This window comes from Lactuca virosa, chromosome 4 (genome assembly GCF_052849685.1).
Source record: "Lactuca virosa cultivar CGN04683 chromosome 4, Lactuca_virosa_CGN04683_v6, whole genome shotgun sequence".
NCBI classification, from domain to species: Eukaryota; Viridiplantae; Streptophyta; class Magnoliopsida; order Asterales; family Asteraceae; genus Lactuca; species Lactuca virosa.
This window is the reverse complement of record NC_136429.1, coordinates 195,665,517-195,679,051: the sequence shown is the minus strand read 5'-3', so window position 1 is coordinate 195,679,051 and position 13,535 is coordinate 195,665,517.

Below are 13,535 nucleotides of genomic sequence, written 5' to 3'. Positions count from 1 at the left end.
AATTTCCATTCCAAGCCCTATTAACATGTAGTTAGACCACAAGGGCCCAATAACAAATAAAAGGGTAATTTAGGCCCAATAGGCATGTAAATGGGCCACAAAAGCCCAATAAACATGTAATCCATAACTTAGGCCCAAATTTACATGTAAGTGGGTCGTATGACCCAATAAACACGTCATGGAAAAACATTGGGCTCAATATGCACTTAATTGGGCCCTTAGCGTCCAATGGCCAAGTAATGTGTATATTAGGCCCAATAAATAGTTATTGTTGTATTTCGTTCGTTTTGTTTTATTCTGTTGTTTGTTTTGCCTCAAAGTTCAATAGATTGGTGATAAAAATCCTCTTTTTGTAAAAACGACATTTTTGGCCATAAATCCTCAAAAATTTAAAGGGATAATGACTTGAGAGGGTAACATACTATTGATTTTTGTCACATTTGGTCATTAAACTTTTTTTCGTGCTCTAATAGCCATTTAACTTGTTGATTCGTGTAAAATTCCCCCCTATGACTGATTATAGCCGGTTTCAACGATTGCATGGGTCTGATGTGGCTTTTTTTTTCCTAGGTGGCCAATGAGGTGGCATGTAGGCCCCGATTTTGCCTCCCATCCTCATTAAAGTTAAGAGTGAAGTCTCGTTTGGCCCTTAAATTCGATTAGGGCACATCTCATTAACCCCCGATTTTTTCTGCTTCAATCTTCAATCGGTCTCTATAATGGCTTCATCACACTGTCCCGTTGATCGAAACTTCATTGTAGTGGATTTCCACTATAATGGAACGTTTGCACCCAACCCATTAGTATACTTTGATCCCGACAGACAATCAGTAGGAGATGTTAACTTTAGTGCATTTGAGTACGAGGAGTTCATGGAATTCCTTCAAAAGCTCACCAGAACTAGAAGCAAAGACATTTACTTCTGCCTTCCACAAGAGTCTTTAAGTCAGGGAATTCATACACTGGTGAATGACGGTGATTACAAAGAATTTTTGGATTTGACTTATGCAAATGAGAGGAGAATGAATGTGTATGTGGACCACTATAATGAACCAGTCTTCGAATGGATTAAGGAAGAGGAAAATGAAGATCAAGACTACAGCTGTGAAGAGGATGAAGACTCAGTATTGTCGGAGACTTATTCTGTTGACCACGAAGAAGATGATGTTGAATATCCATTCCCAGCCAACAAAACCAAGGGTGACAGGTTCTTAAACAAACTTTGTCTACACACATTAGATGAAGATGTTGAATATGTTGAACCTCAATACCGTGTACATGATGATAGACAACCATGGAATCAGATGAAACCACTGTTAGGTATGCGATTTTCTAACCCTGATGAGCTTAAAAACAAGTTGAGCAACTATGCAGTTGCTAATGGATATGATCTCTGGTTTGAAAAAAATGACTCCCAAAGGTTGTTAGTTAAGTGTTGCAAAAAAACCAAGTCACCTAATTGTCCATTTAGACTTTGGGCCTCTTGGATGAGTAAAGAGAGGACTTTTCCGATAATATCTTTAGTTAGTGAACATAATTGTAGCAGGGTGTTTAAGTTTGGGTCCATAGTAACTTATAACTGGTTAGGAAAACAGTTTATGAGTGAAATTATAGAGAAGCAAAAAATGAGTGTTAGGAAGATGAAAGCTAAAGTTTCAACAACATTCAATATAAATGTGAGTGAGGGGCAATGCAGAAATGCAAAGAAATTTGCATTACAAGAAATTGAAGGAAGTCTAATTGAACATTATGGGAGATTATGGTCATATGGTCATGAAATTCTGAGGACAAACCCTGGGTCTTTTGTGAGGGATACCATGTTTACATGGAGTAGCTGCAATCTCTTCCCTGAATCAAGATGCAGAAACATATGTGTCCTAATCATACAGTAAAGAGGCTTATCTAAAATGCTATAATTATAGCATTAACACTCTCAATGGTAGTGATATGTGGCCAGAAGTTCCTTATCGAAAGCCTTTGCCTCTCAAAAGAAGAATATTACCTGGTAGGCCATCAGTGAAAAGGAAGAGGGATGCAGTGGAAAGGGAGTTGAGTGGACCACTTAGACATTCTGTGACAAGAAGGGGATCCCTGATAAAGTGTAGTATTTGCAAGGAACCAGGTCATAACAAGAAAAAGTGTCCATCTAAGCAGCAAACAAATACATCAGGTAAATGTCCCAATCATCTGAACATAATACATCATTTTGATAAGTAATTGAGACTTCAATTTTTTTGCAGCACCAAGTTCATCCAGGGGTAGTGGAGCAGGACCAAGTCAACCACCAGCAGCAGCCCAACCACCTCCACCACCACCACCACCAGCAGCCCAACCACCTCCACCACCACCACCAGTAGCAGCCTAACCACCTCCACCACCACCACCACCACCAGCTGCAAGGCCTGTCCCAAGAAGGGCGCCAATTGGTAGAACTGGACGGAGGAAATATTCTGAAAGGATTGTCAAAATGGAATTGAGGAGGAACATACCTGGGGTTGGGAGCAGTGCAGAGAACCCTGCAGTCCTTACCTAAGTTGGCTTGTAGGTAGTGGGTGGGCACATCTTTTGTTATCAAGTTGTGATGTAAAGACAATACTATGTTTTATTTATGCTTTTCTTTTGGGTTTGTGGGCACATGGTGGCCCTTCTTTTGTGGTCCCTAGAAGGAATCTTTTGTCCTATCTTTTTTGTATGCAGACAACTACTCACCCTTTATTTAATTTAGAATATTGATGGAGTATTTCAATGAATTCAACCACCATATTCAATTAGTTTCTTATTATTTCTATGCATTGTTGTCTCATTGATTCCATTACAGTCAAAGAATGGAATCCTATATTGTTAGCTTAGATAATATGACAGTTAATCAGTTTTAACTACCAAGGGTAGTTTCGTCAATTCCTACTTTCTAGTCTGTTACAAGTTATTTAGACATCTTGATGTGTAATGTTATTAATTGAAGGAAGTCTAATTGAGCATTATGAAAGATTATGGTCATATTAGCTAAGCTGTTGACTGGAATTAGCTAAGCTTTTGACTGGAGTTAGAAAGAAGTCTTGATGTGTAATGCTATTAATTGTACATATATGCCTTCCTTCCAGTCAAAATTACTACTTTGTGATTCCGTTCCAGTCAAAATTACTATTTTGTGATTCCATTCTAGTCAAAATTACTACTTTGTGATTCCATTCCAGTCAAAATTACTATTTTGTTATTCCATTCTAGTCAAAATTACTACTTTGTGATTCCATTCCAGTCAAAATCACTTCATTCCATTCCAACAAGAAGTTAAGATAATACATTCATTCCATTCAAACAACATCTTTCAATACATCATTCACATCATTTCATCATATACACGATGATCAAAAAAAGAAATCCTATGGTAAACTTATATATTTTTTCCTTCATTGCAATGGCATCAGAGTACTTTTACTTCTTCATTTGTTCCATGTCTTCCTTCACCTTCTCTACTTCGGTCTTCAATGCTACTAATTCAGCTTTCATTCCCTCCACCACTTCCATTAGAGGCATTTCTACAGGTTCTACATCCAACCATTTCCAATATTTGCATTTACCCTTCAACACAAATAACTCATAATGAGATTTCAAATTAGGAAAAAAGAATCAGAAAAGGGAGAAGATTCAAGTGAAATAGTTTACCTCATTGCACACCATGAAATGTCTCCCTGGATTCTTTGGTGTTTTTGATGTTAGAATACATGCAGGGAACCCACAATCACAAGTTTTTGGATCGTTCGCAGTTGATTTCTTGCTTGATCGATTGAGGGATGATGAGAAGCTATAGGAGGAAGCTATCAGGGTATTAGGGCACAATCAAGGAACCGCATACACCCCTCTTATAATAACATTAGCCCTACATGCCACGTAGGATCAAACTGACATGTAGGATCGACCAGTCCATTGAAACCGGCAAAAGCAGTCGTAGGGGGGAAATTTACACGAATGAACAAGTTAAATGGCTATTAGAGCACGAAAAAAAGTTTAGTGACCAAATGTGACAAAATGCAATAGTATGTGACCCTCTCAAGTCATTATCCCAATTTTAAATTAGGCCCAAAGTTTTGTAAAAATGACACTTTAGTCCATAATTTATAAAAGTTTGCAATTTTGTCCCAAATGTCTATAAATTTACGATTTTAACCCAAAATGTTATATTTTCACATTTAGAACCCCGTTTTGCAGAAAAATACATTTTCAGCCCCTTGTTTGTAAAAGTTTACACTTTCGGCCCGATTTTTGGAAAACTTTACATTTTTGGTCCAATTTGAAAATAAATGATATTTTCACCTCTAAATTTGGTTTATTTACATTTATGACTCAAACTTTGTCCAAATAACATTTTTAACCCCAAAACTCTTTTTTTCGCAAATTGGGCCCAAAACCGTGAGGCCGAAAAGTTTTGGCCCATTTTAGCTAAAATTTGCATTTTTGGTCTTTTTTAAAAGTATGTTTAGCATAAAAGTACCTTTTTATACATGTAGGACTTGTTTGGCCCCTTTAAAAACATAATTTTCACTTTTTACCCTTAACTTTTGTTTTCTTAACGATTTTGACCTTTAACAAGGTTTTTGTTGAATTCTTTTGCATCTTAAACATGTATTCACTTTTGGCTTGATAATGTAATGTATATCATGTCATAGTTCATAGATCTTTGTTAAATAATACTTAAAAATTTTGAGATTTGCTAAGATCTAACCTATTATTACCAAACAAACTAAGAATTCATACAAAACATGCATATAACACATAGATCTACACATTTTACTTGCATTCTCCCCCAAAAATCTAATGAAAACTCAAAAACAAGGGGGGTATGAACTCACCTTTTTCTTGATGTTTCGGTTTTTGAGGAAGAAGTGGAAAAGATGAAGTGATTTTCGGCCCTAGCAACTACTTCCTTGAGTAGATCTCGAACTTAAGAAGATTTCTAAGAGTATGATCACCAAAAACTTTGTTTAAAAGAGTGATCTATCATGAAGATGGAGTTATAAAACTTAAATGTGTAAAGACTTACCAAGAATGATGATTATCTTGTTAAATTCCTCTTGAAACCTAAGCAAAATCTTGAGAATTTAGGAAGAAGTAGATGGATGATTCTTGAGACAAGGAGAAGGTGGGCAAGTGCCTGACTTGCGACAAGGTGAAGGTGGAATATCAAAAGCCCTCAGGTCTACTTCAGCAGCCAGAAATACCTGAGTGGAAGTAGGAAAGGATTACAATGGATTTCATCACTAAGTTGCCCAAGTCTCCGAGTGGGCACGACGCCATCTGGTTAATTGTCGATCGACTAACTAAATCCGCCCACTTCCAGCCAATCAAAGAAAACTTTAAAATGGAGAGATTGACATGAATCTACATTCGAGATATTGTCCTCCTGCATCGTGTACATGTGTCCATAATCTCCGATCGGGATAGCAGGCTTATCTCGAGATTTTGGCAGTCACTACGTAGGCTCTTGGGACTAAGCTGGATATGAGCACAACTTACCATCCACAGACACATGGGCAGAGTGAGAGAACCATTCAAACTTTGGAAGATATGTTGAGAGCTTGCGTCATAAACTTTGGCATGTCGTGGGACACTCATTTGCCCTTGGTTGAATTCTCCTACAACAACAGCTACCATACCAGCATCAAGGCTGCGCCGTTCGAAGCCCTCTATGGTCGTAAGTGCAGATCCCCTCTGTGATGGGCTGATGTGGGTGACACACAGCTAGTCACGGCTCAAGTCCCCGATAGCACTCACACAGGCCCAGAAATCACCCGAGAAACTACTGAAAAGATCGTACAAATCCGAGAACGACTAAAGCCCTCAAGAGATAGACAAAAGAGCTACGCCGATAAGAGACGAAAACCCTTGGAGTTCCAGGTTGGTGACCGTGTTCTTTTGAAGGTCTCACCCTGGAAAGGTATGATACGCTTCGGAAAACGTGGAAAGCTGAATCCAAGATACATAGGACCATTCGAGATCCTCGCTAGGATCGGTCCCGTAGCATACAAACTTCGCCTACCACGAGAACTTAGCAACGTACATCCCGTCTTCCACGTGTCGAACCTAAAGAAGTGTCTGTCTGATGAGACACTTGTGATACCCCTCGATGAGATCGAACTAGACGAGAGCTTACACTTCATGGAAGAACCTGTAGAAATCATTGATCGGGAAGTCAAAAGAATGAAACAAAGTCGTATCCCGATAGTGAAGGTTCGCTGGAATGCCAAGCGGGGACCTGAATTCACTTGGGAGCGCGAAGATTCAATGAAACAAAAGTACCCTCATCTATTTCCGAGTCCATGATTGGTATTCAGTGTTTGAATTTCGGGACGAAATTTCCTCTAACGGGGGGATGATGTGAAAACCTGAACCTTTTTCCATTTGCATTAAGCGATTCCGTTAATAAAATTTGAATTTTATTAAGTTTCCCGTGAAACTTCTTGGTTTAGAAACTCATCTAGTTTATATAAATTAAATTTTTATATTAGTCGGGACCAAAACTTCAAGAAATTTCGAGTTATCTTTCAATAAAAACATCGGTTTTCGGCCTAAGTGAGTTTACAGCCGTAAACCCATGTACGGCCGTACACTCGTTTACGGCCAACTTTGGGTGGACCCCACCACCGACCACGAAAACCCCTATAAATAAGAGACCTTACCCCTTATTTACACCTTTCTTGGCCGAAAACTCTTCCCTTCTCTCTCTACCTCTTGCCCGTACACCCCGAAAACACCCTTATTCTTCCGGGAATCATCGAGAATCACTATTGGGAGTCATTTTGGAGCATCTAGAACACGTTTTTCATCGAATCCAGCAACCTTGTTCTTGAGTGTACGATCGTACACCCTTCAAGTCTGCAAATCTTCATTGATCGTACACTAGTTCATGGCCGTACACACTTCAAACCTTCAAAGGCCGTAAACCATTCGAGAGGCAGTTCACGGCCGTAAACAGGTCACGACCATAAACCCCCTTCACGGCCGTAAATCCCATTCACGACCATACATACTTCCTAAGTGGTGCATTAGAGTGAAAACTCACTTTCCTCGATTCAATCAAGTCCTGGTAACATTCGTTAACCGAAAGCAAGTGTTTTTCTAACACTTTATCTAACGAAATCACTAATTTAGATATATATATATATATATATATATATATATATATATATATATATATATATATATATATATATATATATTTAATTGTTATTAGGATTCCGTTAAGTGCCACACACTATAACTCGAGGGTCTTCATTTCAGTCCGTTGATTTGACGCTTGTACACAACTAACTGTGAGTTCATACCCCTACGCTTTTATGATTTTTAACGTTTTCAGGGGGGGATACAAGCCAAACACAAATAATTTTGTGAACTAAAACAAAAGGATTTCAACAAGTTTAAAACTTATGCAATTGAAACAGTCCAAAGATTTCTATATAATATATAGATATTTTATCCCTTTTGTACTATGCGGAGCATAAGGGACACTTTCAACTCGAAAACATGATTGCGTGATTTTCAGAACGATTTACAAACCAAGTACATAACATTTCAAGCAAACTATAATGGGTATAGTTTGGGAAATTCAATACACAGCTTTTACCGATTCAGATTTCATACATGGGTAAACATATAAACTATGACAGATTTAGTTTATGACATACATTACTGTAAGAGTAGAACATTTAATAATTATTTAAGTATAATTATTACCTTATACAGAATACAACGGATTCAAATACAAGTGAATAATACAGAACAACAGGTAAACTAGTTAATATAGGATTTTGAGACAACACTTATATTGTACCCTTCGGGGTACAGGCTATATCCTATCATAGTATAACCAGAGTCTCCTAGAGGGAGAGCATGAAATTTGTGAATAGATCTATTCAGGACTGACAATCCCACACCTGAACTGCTAGCTACAGTTAGGCAGGCATGCCTGGGGTGACAAATGTCATCAATAGGCTTTCATTACAAAAACATCACTTATGAACTCACCAACTTTATGCTGATATGCTTTCAAAACTGCTTGTATTCTCAGGAAATCAGTCGACAGGTACCTCCTGGAGTTTTGAGAAGACGGAGCGTATAGAGTCACGTCTTTTTCTTTTGATTATACTTTTGATGTATAAAAACAAGAATCAAACAGATGTAAATACCTTTTCATATATTTATTCAATGTAATGGTTGTGTTTAATATGATTACTATGATGCAGTTGTTGTGATACTACATATGACGTCATCCACCCCCGAACGTTTCTGCCGTTCTAGTTTGGAGGTGTGACACGGTAAGACTGACTTTGTTCTTATACATATATATAAATATAAACTTATAATAATATAATAGTATAAGGGTTGAATTTTAACTTTTGAAATTCTAGGGTTTAATTTGGAATTAAAGTATTTATTAGAGAAACTTTACAAATTCCAAAACTTGAGGGCAAGTAACTTGTCCAAACTTTTGGTATCCATTACTTATGAGTTTAATATAGGTTTTATGAAAAGACTTTTGACATTCCATAACTTGAGGACAAGTTATGGAGTTCATAAAAACATTTATGTAAAAGACTCTTCAAGTTCCATAAACTTAAGGACAATTTATGGAAGACTTAAAACCATTTTATGATGACATTTAAAAATGTGACTTTTCACTTTCCATAACTTGAGGACAAGTTATAGATTTCATCAAAACATATTTAGATCAAAAGATGTAACTAACAAAATCAAACAATTTGTCTATGATCTAATTAAACTCATAAAGTAAGATAATTCATATCAAACAAATTTCAAGAAATTAGCCTAATCATATAAACTAATACAAATCATGAAACTTTGACAATTATCTTTTATTTGGATGAGGATGATCATTACCATAGCAACAAAATAAAATTTTATTAACAAAAACATTTTGTGGTAATGATCCTATTCCAAAACGGGAAAAAAAACTGAAAATTTTGCCCACTGAACAGTCACCACCTCATGGTAAATTTTACCACCTCGTGGTGATCAGGCAGATTCCAAAAAAAAACGATTTTTCTTGCTTTAAAAAACAATAAGCATCAATTATAATAGAAATCAATTCTAGGCTCTCATACCACTGATGGGTTTTAGTATACTACAACATCCTATGGTGCACATACAACCCTAAATGCTTTGGATCTATGTTTTCTCTAATTATACATGCAATATTGTTTCCAAAGCATTATGCCTACAACTAGCATACAATTGATATAAACAACATAAAATACTAGTTAGGAGTTTACCTCTTTATGTAGCTTGTAGAACTTGTTGTATTTGACCTTTAAGAACTTAGCACCAATAGTGTGAATGCCTCAAATGGAATCACAACACACCTTGGAAAAAGGATGACTTTTGAGAGAATATTCTTACACCAAAATCGACTCAATGATCTCCAAGAACACTATTGTGGCATTTTGGATGCCAAGGGACTTCTTATATAGTGCGAAATGATTAGGGTTCCACCATGTAAACCCTAATGGGCATGAATTTCCATATTCCTTAGGCTTCATGGGTTTAAACTTCCATGGATCATCCATGGGTTGTCACATGGGTTTAGCCCAACCTAAGGAATCATGGATCATTGGCCCACACCATAAGAATGAATGATTTACCAAATCAACCCTTTATATTTAATTAGTCTCTTTTGATCACAAAATTAATTCCAAACTAATTTGTGATCAATACTAATTAAATAATATGATTTCATATTAATATATTAGTACTTATAATATATTAAGAAATCATAAATAACCTCTTCTCAAATGTCCGTCCTATCAAATTGTCCTGGTGATATGCAACCCAAATGGACCATGCTACTCTCGGGTCAAGTACATACCAATTATAGTTATGGGCTTAGACACCTAATCCAACAGTCTCCCACTTGGATAAGTCTAATAACTATTATTGCAAGTATGACTCTATAACCCGACTAACAATCGTAGCTCTTAAAAGCCGTTGTCGAACTCTCACGTAGTCAATGACGCGTCAATTAGATAAGGGATCATATATTCCTCTATTCTAGATATCATATGGACTGAGTAAAAAGAACAGATAAACTTCAACCCAAATGTTTGCTTGTACTTACTTACCAAATTACATACAACAATATGTTTTATAACACCAAGAAACTGGTGCGTTTACATACGTCAATGTGCAACCGACTCACAACTACAACTAACATGTCTCCGTTTCAAGAATATAAGATATTATCGTCTCACAATCACTCTTGATAAAAGCCATGAAGTGATTCAGATGAGCGTGGGTTGAATCCAATACTCGAATCTTATTCCAGGAGCACTCATATTCTCATTTTGACTATCAATTCTGAACAGGAGTTGCGTCTTTTCAGAATATGTTAATATGGTCCATCCATTTTATACTTCCAACTACAAGCGACCAATCCTTGGCGAACCTTAAGTTGTCCTTAATAGTTGCTAACCACTTTAGTCATATCCAGTTCTGTTCCTTTTTTCCCTCTTAATGCCCTAGGCATTTGGAAAAATTAGAACGCGAGAATATTATATGTGACAACCCGAAATTTCTATCTTGTAAAGCCAATAAACTCAATCAAAATTCAGACTTGTTTCTGTTAACTTTTAGCTGTGTTAAGGGTCCGTTTGAGAGGTCTAAGCCTACTACACTCAAGGATTATGTCCTAGGATGTATTAACTTGAAATCATTGAGTTGCAATTAAATCGGAACCACCTTCACAAGGAGTTCACGGCCGTAAACTAGGGTTCACGACCGTGAACCCATGGTAGTCGTGCACCCCTCTTCATATGAATGGTGTTCCTTCATTATTCCTCATTTCTCACATCTTCAAGTCAAGAATTTTCCTTTCTCTCTCAAGTATCATCAAGGATATCCTCTTTGAGCTTCAAAAGTGTAAGTGATTCTTCCATTCTTACATGATATGTGACAACCCGAAATTTTCATTTGTATAATTTCTACAGTCAAACACTTCAAATATTAGTCAAAAACATTTCAGTAAATTTTTTGCCGGATTTAAGTCCGTTTGGGTGTTTTATTTTATTTTTCGCCAAACGATTAAATAAAAGGAAGTGTCGTTATTAGTGGTGTGTAGCAAACAAAACAATCAACACCTTAGCTAGGTGTTTACGGCCAAACAAGAGGTGTTTGGGCCATAAACACCATTTTTCCCAAGAACTCATGCATATAGCATGAGTTTACACACCTTTTTCCTCATTCTCCACTTCCCACCTCAAGAACACCAAGCTTTTTCTCTCAAGTATCATAAGTTCATTTCTTCAAATCCACCAAAATGTAAGTGTTTCCTTCCTAGATTCGTTCATACAACACTTAATGTAGTGTTTATACATCATTTCATCCATGGATTCTTGGTTTTTACTTAGATCTTCAAGTGTTCTTCAAAACACCAAGAACACACACTAGTGTTTTTGGGCTCTAATTACTCTTACAAGCTTCATATAAGTAAGTGTACCCTTCCTATCTAGTTACTTGCTTAGTATACTTGTTAATCCTTTGGAAAATCATCAAAAACCCCAAGAACATATGTGTTTACGGTTTGTGGATCTCCCAAAACCGTAAACACCCCCAAATGGTGTTTTGATGCCCCTAACACCTTCAAATGCTTGGATAAAGGGCTAGAAACTTGCATGCACGAGCTAGAAACACCAAAACACGAAAAGGTTGAGGCATACATGAGTTTACGGCCATAAACTCATGGGTTTATGACCGTAAACCCAAGTGTTTACGACCGTAAACTCTCAAGGATGGTCGAAGGACCGTAAACTCCAATGAGGGGTCCTTTTGTGCCCTAACCACTTCCTAAGCCTTTCATTCGAACTTAGAGCCTTTCCTTGTGAGATATAGGACCTTGAAACACACAAATACACCATTTCCACGAGTTTACGGCCGTAAACTCATGGGGGAAATGGTCCAGAAACCGTAAACACACATAAAGACTACCAAATGAGGAGTAAACTCCAATGTGAGGCCATACTCTCCTTAGATGCAACCCTTAGCACTCCTAGCACTTGAAAAAGTGTTTTCATACATTAGAGTGTCTTTACTTGCTTAATTAGTGATTAAATAACTAATTAGATATATTTATGTATCACTCCATGTTACATAGGATCCGCGTGTGTGTTCAAGTCCTCACTTGACACCTAGCATCCTACCCGGCACTTCCATCCACTCCACTCACTACAGGTGAGTTCGTACCCCTAAATCAACCTTTTAAATGATTTTAAATGCTTTTATGGGGGGGGAGGGGAATACAAGTTGAACTGTTAAGAGTTATTGTACCAATCACATGTGATTAATAACTAGAACAGACTACATGATTTGTTACTACTTTCAGATTTCCATCAAACTTTGGGTTTTCAAGTGTTTCAAACCTTTTATCAAATTCTTTAAATGCTAAAACTATTTTCAAACTCTTTTAAACTTGTTTTATCTTCAAAACCATATCTATACTAATATATCCATATAAGTAAGACTTGAAGGACTTAGGACTGATAGCTCACCTTATTTCCTGTTCCTCGTTTGGTTGTGGACTTAGGGTATTCCGTTATTTGTCTGACTGTCATTGAATTCTTAGTTATATATCATATATATTTGTGTTGGATACAAAAGTCTTCACTTCAGTTCGGTACCTTTGTGTAACAAAGGCATGCAACCAAGATTACTTTTTAACTATAATAGGTATAGTTAAGGATTACTACTCATTACTACTATTACCGTGACACCTACCAGAGTCAGTACAGTTATAAGTCAATACATGCTAAATACTATACAAAGAGAATACTATATACTATACAAGAGGAACACTATATACAATATACAAGAAAATACATTATACAATATACAAGAGAATATACTATAATTAGAATGTGACATACTACTTCTCGATACGACACTTCACAGTGGTATCACCGTGTAACCAGAGTCTCCTGGAGGGAGAGTGGGCATTGTTGTTGGATTAGTGTCTAAGTCCATAACTATTTTGGTATGTACTTGACCCTATGGTGCATGGTCCTTTTGGGTTGCCTTCACCAAAGCAACTTGATAGGATGAATTATGGAGAGAAAGGATTAATTATGATTTATTAATATATTATGAGAATAATATATTAAAGGAGAAATCATATTGTTTAATTACTATTAGTCAAGAATTAATTGATAATTAATTTTGTGGGTAAAAGAGATTAATTAAACTTAAGGGACTGGAACTGTAATTATAAGATAATTGCATTTGGGCTATGGATCACCTTGGAATAATAGGTTGGACGAATTTTATGGGGAAACCCATTAGAAATCGCCCAAGGGATATTCTAAAAGAGTCCATGGGCTGCTTAGGGCTTAAGCAGTCAGATTAGGGTTTCCTAGTTGAAAACCCTAATAGCCTACATGTATATATAGTACCCTGAAGCCCCAAAAACGTGGCTAAGTGTTCCACTAGGATTTCCACACGTTTTGGGCAGCCTCCTCTTTCCTTATTCTTCATCCTCT